Genomic DNA, 11323 nt, shown 5'->3' on the forward strand with positions numbered 1-11323 from the left:
TTGTTGCTGTTGACGTGGTTGTTGGTGAATTGGTGTTGATTGATTTGCTGAAAATACTGGGATTACTGATGATACTTGATGGTGGTGTTGATGGGGTGGTTGACTTCTTCTGGCCTGAGGCCTCCTCTGCCTCCCACTAATGATCGCGTTGGCTTCATTATCCTTCTCCTTACTAAAACTGCCGCCATATCTCTTGCTAGATGATACCTCTTCCTTCGAAAACCATCCTTTTCGGATACCTTCTTCAAGCCTCATCCCCATATTTACCATTTCGGTAAAGTCACTGGGGGCACTGGCGATCATCCTCTCATAATAAAATGAGCTAAGGGTCTTCAAAAAAAATTTGGTCATCTCCTTTTCCTCTAAAGGAGGGTTGATCTGACCAACGAGTTCTCTCCATCTCCACACATACTCCTTGAATGTCTCCGTGTCTTTCTGAGATAGTGATCTCAACTAATCTCGATCGGGAGCCGTATCAACGTTGTACTTGTACTACTTAGCAAATGCTTCTCCCAAATCGTTGAAAGAGCGGATGCTTACACTACCCAACCCCATATACTATCTTAGCGCAGCGCCGGTCAAATTGTCTTGAAAGTAGTGGATTAACAGCTGACCATTGTCAGTTTGGGTAGATATCTTGCGGGCATACATCACCAAGTGACTGAGCGGACATGTGTTCCCTTTTTATTTTTCAAAGTCAGGCACTTTGAACTTCATTGGAATCTTCACATTCGGCACCAGACACAATTCAGCAACACTCTTCCCGAAAATATCCTTACCTCTCAAACTTTTCAACTCCTTGCGCAACTCAAGAAATTGATCTTTCATCTCATCCATTTTATCATATATGTCCGGACCCTCAAATGGCACGGAATGATAAATGGTATCTTCTACGCGAGGTAAGGTATGCACTACAGGCGGTGGTACAAACATGACCGGGCTAGATACCGGCATGGAAGCAAATGTAAGTGCAAACCTTCAGGCACGAAGTTCAGTGGAATTCCCCACGGGAATCCGGCAGGCATAGCAGGTGCGAAATGAGTGGTAGCAACAGGCATGGTAGAGGTAGCCACCTTTGGAGTAATAGTCCTCTGAGGAGGAGAAGGAGTTGCGGGCGTTGGAAAAGACTAGCTCTGTGCGACTACAACTAACTCCATCATGGAAGTCAGGTGGGCGATCTTATCCTTTAGCTCTCTATTCTCTTGCTTAAGATGTACAATGATTCTAGAGTGATTGGCGTGAGTGTTGTACCGATGAGTCAGCTTCGCTGAAGCACAGAAGAAACACCAATGAGACATCTGGCAAAAAAGAAACCTACTTATGCAAATGATGCATGAAATGCAATGCTTGTTTATTCTTTTTTTTAAGGAACTCACTATATTACTTGCAAATACATTTATATTTACCAACGATTGTAATAATTTGATATGACCAAAAATCTCTTTTCATTTATATAATTGGAAGGATTACACTGAGTTCAATTTCAGAAACCAAATGAAAAGTACAAGAGAAAAGGAGACTAGTAATCCTAAGGATCCCTAACAACAATGTCAGAAGATCTGGCTGTAGGCGCATACTTCCTTCGAATGCGTCGAATCTCTGTCTCAAAAGAAGCCTTCATCTGAGTCTTCTCGAGGACAAGCTGATCAACAATCTTCTTTCAAGCAACGGAAGGTTGAGATATGATAGAAGATGAAACCTCCGGCTCGCTCTGTCTCTTTGTCACTCGGTCTTCAAGTAGCTTAATAAGTGCATCTTTGTCCTTAGATTTCAACTGCAACTCCTCATGCGTTTTGCTCAAAGCACGGAAACGCTCTTCCCACTTATCCTTCTCTTGCTTCATCTTGGTGAGTGCGTCTTCCAACTCATCTACATCTTGGTTAGGGTGAGTTAATGTCTCAACCACAACCATAGACATAGGTCTCTCACAAGGATAAGGCATCTTAAACTCCAAAGCTCTCTTCTTCACCTAAAGAGTGTAAGCTTCCAAAGCTTCACAGTTGCGCGGACCAATCTCGGACCTTCCTTTCCTATGCACATTATGCCAAGCATGCACAATATTCTGCTTCAAATGTTGGGGATCTTTACCCTCTTGATAGAGACGACCTTTTAACAAAGTTTTATTAGGTTTGTCTCTCAAGGGGAACCCAAGCTGATGACGAGCCAAAGCAGGGTTGTAGTTAATTCCTCCTTGTGTACCAACGAGAGGCACATTAGAGAATTCACCATAATAATAAATAATCTCCAAACTGCTCAAATAGGGATTATACCAAACTATATCATCATTAGCGAGAGACATAAGTCTTTGAGAAACCGTAGACATTGTTTGTTCTCCACAAAAGCAGGCGTCTGAGGCAAGTCCGAAATAAACCACTTGTATAGAAGAGGAACGCAACAGACAATAGTTCCACCACCCTTAGAATTCCTTAGATGCAAAGATAAGTACATATCACCTAACAGAGTAGGCACATGATTCTCAATCAATAAAATTCTAATGGCGTTAACATCAACAAAACCGTCAATGTTAGGGAACAAATCTAATCCATAAATGAGCAACACAAAGATAGCTTCAAAAGCGTCCACGCTACCGGCTTGAGAAACAGCAGTAGCTTCCTTGATTTGGAAATCAGATGGCAACCCAAACAATCCTCCTTTCTTCACCCAATGAGCCTCTATCTCAGACTTCTTCAAGTGAAGAGCTTCAGCAATAAGATGAGATTTGGGAATCTCTTCCAACCAACTATATGGCACTCTACTAGAAATAGGCATCCCCAAAAGATGGGCATACTCCTCCAACATAGGCACAAGCTGATAATCAGGAAAAGTGAAGCAACGATAGAGAGGATCATAGAATTGCACCAATACACTCAGAAGTTCTTCAACCACATCAGCAGACAAGATAGACAAAAGCTTCCCATGATGTTGTTTGAAGTCCAAGGGATTTAATACAAAAGATGCTAGCTTCCTTAACTCTTTCAAGTCAGGACATCTGAAACTGTACTTCTTAGTGTTCCTTCGTCCATAATCTATGGTCTAAAAATATTTGCAAATAATACCTCAGTTCCTTGAAATTTTCGTGTGATGAATGTTATGATGCGCATGAATGCATGAATCCAACAATCACAAATAAGGGATCACACACAAGGAAAACAAACAAAGGTCAAATGATGAATCAATTCATTGTCAAGATCAATCATCCATTTTGGTGGATTAAGGTTTTCACCTTATCAACACCCAAGTTCCATTGATGTTGACAAGACTTGATTGGATTAACCAAGAATCAATCGTTTTTGAATCACGAGCATGGAGTATGGATAAGAACCATCTTAAAGGAGTGAACTAAGGATAAAACCTGTATATCATGTTATAAAAAGTTCACAGAGTCTTAATACAATCTATCGGATATTATAGGTTAATATGACTGACTCATCGACCCATAATATTCCTAAGAGAAACTCGTCTGAATGTAGTATCGTGTAACAACTGTTATTAAGTCTGCACTTGAACAGTCTCCGCACTACGTCCTAAATAGGCCAAGAGGGGGTAAGTGTTCTACGTTCCTCAGCTTCTCAGAGCCAAATTAGAGATAGTAATGCCTAACCATAAATACTTGTGTGACATTTCCAAATCCAAAAGAGTCTCCACTGAGCAGGTGGATCTAAAGCCAACTTGTCAAGGACTACTCCATACAAGTCGAACATGACTATACCATCCTCCTACCTTAATTGCACTCAAGTTCGGGTTAGAACTTATGTCACCACTCAGAGATTACCAAGCATAACAAGCAGATTATATCACACAAACAAATATACATACATGACATATATACAATTATTTACACACCAAAAAGTAGGCTAAACCCACTAGAGACTACTCCCCAGCAGAGTCGCCACTTAATTTTTGTAGCAGTAAATTCATGATCATCAAGTTATGGATAAGCAAGACATCAAATTACAAGAGTCGCTACCGCGTTTTTATTGTTTCCAAGGGAAAAGGGAAAAGGGAAAAGTACTTGCAAGACCCAAAAATAAGAAGTTTTCAAATCAAAACTAATAAAATGCCATAGATTATGGGTAAGGGGGTTGGTTACACAGAGGGAAGGTGTTAGCACCCAAAGTGGCCTAGGTACTCCTAAGGAGCCCTTTCTTGTGTGCATATGTATTTTGTACAAAGTGATGTTTACAAACCAATAGAATGGGGGGATGAGAAAAGAATTCATTAATTATATTTTTGTGTTTGACAAGACCTTCAGACTTGTGCCTACGTACCAACATAAAAATGAGGGATCTAAACCTCATAGTTCGTGATACAAATTTCAAAGTGGATGCATTGCTTTTAATCTAAAATTAGGTTTGAAAGGCACGAGGGCCTAGAAAATGGTTTGAATGAGTTAGTTCTATTTTGGCTTTTGAAAATTTTAAGTCAAGTATAGTTAAGTTAATTTACAAGTTTGATTTAATAAAAGAAGTTTGAAAATGCAATGGCATAAGGCCAAAGTTTCCAATTTGCAAAGGGTCTAAGTTAAATAAGACAAGCCCAAGCAAAGAAGTTTTTAAAAGGAGGGAGAGATTTTGAAATTAAAGATATGGGGATGAGATGAAGAGACTAGTCCGAAGCATAAATTTTAAATTTAAGAGTTTAAAAGATTTGACAAAATGGGCTGCAACCCAATAGACAAGAATGTCATATAGAAACCCCAAATTCCCTTGGACATTAGAATCAAGCAACAAACAATGCATACAATATTAACTTGAAGAGCAAGGCATCAAATAAATATAGCCACATCCAAGGTTTAGCCACTCCATGATCTCCTTCACATTTGCCCAAGTAACAGATGAATTCCACAAGTCAATGGTTCAGAAGAACAACTTCACAATGATAATGTTGCAGATGAACCCAAAGGGATCTTCAATGATGTATCAGATGAAGTTTCAGATTACAAGCACTTTGTTACATGAAAGTTGGCATTAGCCAAGTCCTTTGTATATGGAGTGTTCCCTAAATTCTAAGTCCAATTATTTAAGATCAAACCAACAATCCACGCAAGAAGTTTTTTAGGGTTTTTGTTCTTATTATGTACATTAATGGTCAAAGACCACACAAGCAAACAAAATATACACAAGCAAAATATATCACAAAATATGGTCCAAATGGACAAAGTGAAAATGACATTAACATAAACAATTGGAATGGAATGAATAATGGCAAATGAATAAGTCATAAAGATAAAGTGCATTAAAAGTAAAAGACTTAAATTAAATGTTAGTTCTTAATGAGTTAGAAGTTAGTATTGCTTTTACTTGTTATTGTTTAAGTCATTCTTTGGAGAACACTCAACCCACTTATCACAAGCATAGATCCTTGAACCAAGACATCTTCCCAAGGAAGGAAAAAAGGTCAAGTTTCCACATAATACCATAAAAGAGTGGAGACATACAATCTCACTAACTAGAATGCTATGCATTTTTTGTCAAAAATTTAGCGTTATGCTAAGCAATCGTCATTGGACTTATGTAGAAGTCACAACTATTTGAGGTCGGGCAATAGAATTTTGGTGTTAATGCATGTTAGAGTCATAACATAATAGACTATGCTCATGAAACATACCACACACAAAATGAATATGCAAAAAAGTGGCATAATCTCATCCATACTTATGTTAATTTTGAAATCAACTAGCCTTAGGAGGTTGAGATATCATAGGTCAAATGAAATGGATGCATAAAGAAGGGGAATTAGATGAAGAAGGAGTGGAATGGCTCAAAACTCAAATTGGACAAAGGAGGACTTTTACCAAATTAAGATCATTCATTCATTTTGGGAGATGGAATGTACATTCCATCAATCCCCTAAATCCATTCATCTTAACCTAACAAAGTCAAATCAACCTTGACCAAGGCCCAACAACACAAGTCAAACTTATACAAACAATCAAAATGGCGAAACACAATTATTTGGCACTTATTCAATTTAAAAATACTAAAAATAATGCATATAATTAAATATGGTTTGTCAAATTCCTAAAATCTCATCAAAACACCAAAGAAATGGTCATGAGATTTATCATAGGTCAAACAAGGTCAAAGGACCTTGGAGAAAAAAATTTAGAATTTTTGGAGACTTAAAAGTATTTTTAAACAATTAAAAATATTCACAAAATCAATTAAATCATGAAAAATATTAATAATGATCCAATAAATAATTTTAATTGAAAATATGGAAGAGGATTTTATTTAAAATTTGTTGGCGAAAGTCTCATATTTTTTGGATCAATATTGAAATTGATATGAATTAATGAAAATAAAACAAATTAAATGAAATTCAAATAATCAGAAAAAACGTGGACCATGGTCATCAGCACGTTGTCCACCATGGACTGAAGTTAATGCGCCACAGGAATGGTAATCAAAACCAACATGTGAGATTAAAACATTTTAAACAAGATCAATCGCTTAGAACCTGTCCAGCACACCACCGGCGCTGAAACTCCGGTCACCTTCTCAGGAGAGGCTCACCGGACTGGTTCAATCATCACCATTACATAAATGAAAAAGGCGGACATGATCTGGAAGAAAAAATGGCGTAGAGCACGAATCTAACCTCAATTTTAACTAACTCCACATATATAGAAAGATATGAGGAGTTGAATTTTAACAACCTCAATTTTAACTACCTTATTAATTGAGTGAGAATCGAAGATAAGAAGATTTCTGAAAAATACCTCCAATGCTAAGCAGAACTCGATCTTGCTTGCTTCAAACTTGACTTGATCACACTCGAGTACCTTGTAAAAGTGGTTTAACAATGGAACAAAGCTTTGGATCCTAGAGTTTTTAAATCTCCAAACAATGAGATTCAAACTCAATTTTCAAGTTAAAAACTCTCCAGTTTTCCTTTGAATTGTGAGGGTTTGAAAAGAGGGGGCAAAGTTGGCGCGCAAGGTGTGTTAAAAATGAGCTCAGAGGTCATGTATTTATAGCATTTGGGATTCATAATTGCACACTTGAAATTTTGCTAAATTTGGAAATATCATGCACAAGCTTGCATTGGCGTGTACATGCCCATGAAGCAATCCATTTTGATCCAATTCCAACTGCACTGAAGTTCAAATGATGCTTGAATGGCCAGGCAATGCAATGTGAAGTTTTCGACATTTGATTTTTCCACTTGATGCAAACTTGTTAAGACCATGCCCATCCCTAGCAAACCTCATCGAAAATGCATGAAATAGGACCCTTTGGAAAGCTTAGATCAAGGGGAACAACTGTGATGTTGAACACTTTTCCATTTGGAACTTGGATCAAGGTGAATTTTGAGGTGGAAGTTTGGAAATTTCAACATGTTGAAAAATTTTCTAAGTGTTAAGTCATATATCTCAATATTCCACCTAACTTAACTTTTCATGTGAACTCCAAATGAGAAACGTACCTTTATCGAAGTTGTATCTCTTTCAAAGACCTTCAAAATGGTCACCAATTTCATGTCATTTGGATTTAGAATGATAGAGTTATGCATTTTTGAAGTTGAGGAAAATCACTTGTTGAATGGTATAGGGCAAAAATGACCTATAATGTATCCTCTTATCACATGCTCATAAAAGTTGAATTAGGTATCACTACAAACATCAAAGTTGAAGTATACATCTTGAATTTGATTTTTCAACTTGTAAATCTTTTATCTCATAAAAATTGAGCAAATTATGGCCTTGGGAAGTTGACTTTCAAATTAGGGTTTAGACAAAATGACCTATAATGTTTCAACATAGAAAATGATTTTACAAGCAAAACTAGCTCTAGGTCTCAACATGAAAGTTGTTTGATTTAGAGTAGCGTTTCCCTTGGAATAATTTTCATATGGTGAAATTTATAGGAGAGAGGGTCTAGGGAGACCCGGTTTTGATCAGATGAATTCATCTAGCCAACCAACATCAACCAACTTGCTAACCTCCAATTCTCATGACTTTTTAGGCTCATGGTAGATCATATATGCATAAGATGATGAAATTTGAAGTGTACCTTGAGAAATTTGATCAATTGGTGAGGTTGTTTGTTGAAGAAGTTACTCAAGATACCTATACAAACTAGGGTTTCCAAGGCAAACTACCTCTAAACTCTTGAAGAATACTTGATCAACGTAACATATGAAGATCATGGAGACTCATATATGATGCTGAGAGCCATTGTGAATCATTCCTTGGTTGTGCTCCTGTAGCCCTGAGGGTCTTAAACCCTAGATATGAGTTTGCTAGATCAATGGGGATCATGCCCTACCTAGAAAAGAGTTAGGCAAATGCAAAGACATATTTTTGGTATTTTGGTTAGTAAAAATGATAATATACAAGTATGATAAAGTCACATGGTGCTTGGTGATCTCTCCCAAAATAAACCCAATGAAAGAGGGGTAAGGAGGATGCCAAGGTATGATCCCAATGCTAATGCATATGATGAAATTGCATGAGGGATCTTAGGGTCAAAATTGGGGTCTTACAGTCAGTGAAGCCGGAATGTCCGCCCACCAAGCAGAACTTGAGAAGAACTCACCTTGATATGGATGTTAAGATTAAAGAAGAAGTTGAAAAACATATTGATGTTGGGTTCTTTGTTACTGTTGAGTATCCTCTATGGGTGGCTAACATTATACCCGTTCTAAAAAAAGATGGTAAAGTTCAGATATGTGTTGATTAAAGACACTTGAACAAAGCTAGTCCGAAAGATGATTTTCATCTGTCACACATTGACATGTTGGTAGATAATACATCTAAGTTCAATGTCTTCTACTTTATGGATGGATTCTCTAGTTATAATCAATTCAAGATGGCACTCGAGACATGGAAAAAACGACATTTATTACACCTTGGGGAACATTCTTCTATAGAGTGATGGCTTTTGGTTTAAAGAATGTTGGTGCAACGTTCCAAAGAGCCATGACTACTCTTTTCCATGACATGATGCACAAAGAGATAGAAGTCTATGTTGATGATATGATTGCTACGTCGAAGACTGAAGAAGATCATGTTGAGTATTTGTTGAAGTTTCAAGAAAGCTGTTGGGTTTCATTGTCAGCAAAAAAGGTATTGAAGTAGATCCTGATCAAGTCCGAGCCATTTAAGAGATGCTTGCACCGAAGACAAAAAAGCAAGTCAGAGGGTTTCTCGGGCGTCTCAATTACATACCCAGATTTATATCTCACATGTCTGCCACACGTGGGCCTATCTTCAAGCTTCTGCACAAAGATCAAGGTTGTGTTTGGACAGAGGACTGTCATAAAGCTTTTGACAGCATCAAAGAGTATTTGCTTGAACCTCATATCTTATCTCTTCTAGTGGAAGGAAAACATTTTATTATGTATTTAACCGTGATAGAAGAGACCATGGGTTGTGTGCTTGGACAACAAGATGAAACTGGTAGAAAAGAGCATGTCATCAGCTATCTAAGTAAGAAGTTACAGACTATGATCTCGGTACTCCCTACTTGAAAAGACTTGTTTTGGTTTAGCATGGGCTGCCAAACATTATGCCAGTATCTGATCAATCATACCACTTGGTTGATATCCAAAATGGATCCAATCAAGTATATTTTTGAAAAGCCTGCTTTGACCGGAAGGATGGCTCGTTGGCATATTGTCGCATTACGCGAAAAACCAGCGGGAAACAAAAACAACAGAGCCGCCACCGTGCGTTATTTATCCCAAAGGAGGGAAAGGAAACGCTCGAAGTAAACCTGGAAAAGACATGGTCTCGCGACCAAAGAGAGATGGGATCGGGAGTCGGTTATGCGAATGGAAGGTATTAGCACCCCTACGCATCCGTCGTACTCGACGGGATCCACGCACAAAAGGAAGGATAAAGGTTACTAAAAGCTGCTCACAAACACATCAAACACTGGCTGAAAAGAGACACAGAAAACAAAAGAAACTAACTCGGCAGGATATCGCATCCTGGGCCTACGTAGTCTGTCAAGCACAAACATCAGAGTCGACGTAGTTCGGGACAGGGGGAAACGTGCTCGCTAGGATGTCGCATCCTATGCATACCTATCTTCTCGGACTAAAGAAGAATCAGAGCACTCGTAGCTCGGCTAACGCACGCCAAACAAAACCACACGGGAAACCGACTGCCAATCGCTGGACTTATGTCAGACTCCACACAAACAGGCAAACATGGAAACCGAATGCCAATCGCTGGACTTACATCAGACTCCGAACCAAACACACCCACACAAGACAAAACAAAAAGGGCGCCCGGAGATATCAGATCATCTCCTGCCTACGTACCTCATCTGGTATGAGGATCAGGGCGACGTAGTTCCCCTACGCAGGGACAAAGGACTAGCCTAACCAGAGACTGGGAAATGACATACTAGAAGGGAGACTAACTCGAGCCTAATAGTTATCATGCAAATTCACCATGGTCCTAGGTCAAGGGTTCTATCTAACTTGCAAAGGAAGCAAGCTAAACCTAAGCAGAACAAGCAAAGCAATCAATCACACAAATAGCACACACTATATACAAACAAAGTGGGCTCACACAAGGTTAGGCTGTGAAACACAAGCCAACTGGAATCGGGTGATGTTAGCTCTTAACCCTAACATTGAGAGTTAGGGTGAAGCAGATGAAATGGGAAGTGAAGATGAGACTTCACAGCTCTTATCCCTGGCCTGGGAGAGCTTGACTCAAATAGAAGGTGTGGGAGTTCAGAAAGCAGGAACTCTTTTATCCACATGACTGACTCAACAAGGATCTTGGGTTAATATCCACAATGCATCAACATGTAATGTGAGCAAAGGGATGACACACTGACTAGCAGGAGATGGACTACACATCTCTTTTATCTGCCAATTGCCTTATCAAAGGTCTTTTCCTGCTTGGCACAAAGATAAACAAACACAAGCATTGCCTCTTAAGGAGGACTTCAGACAGGTGCCTGCCCAAGTAACAGGACAGGTCTTCCAGACTACATGAAGTCAGTGAATTATACCTCTAGTGGTTAAGCAACCAAGCAAGCAGCAAAAGCAAGTTCAAAAGAACTTAAGCAACTAATGTACCTGAAAACAATCTAACTCAGTCAGTACACAACTCAAAAAGACACACAGAATAGTCAACAGTCAACAGTCAACAATAATCAAACAAACAAAGCAACAAGGTGCAAGGCACAAGCTCAACTCAAAGAAGCTAAAATCCACCTACAAAACAAGTCAAGATTAGTCAACATTCAACGATCAACCAACTTTAAGCAATGTGAATCAATCTCCTCAAGGCCATATGCTTCTTATCCTGAAAACAAAGCTCAAACATAAGCACCAACCACTAGGACAAGGCCTAGGG

Source organism: Lathyrus oleraceus, chromosome 4 (genome assembly GCF_024323335.1).
Source record: "Lathyrus oleraceus cultivar Zhongwan6 chromosome 4, CAAS_Psat_ZW6_1.0, whole genome shotgun sequence".
In the NCBI taxonomy this organism is placed as follows: Eukaryota; Viridiplantae; Streptophyta; class Magnoliopsida; order Fabales; family Fabaceae; genus Lathyrus; species Lathyrus oleraceus.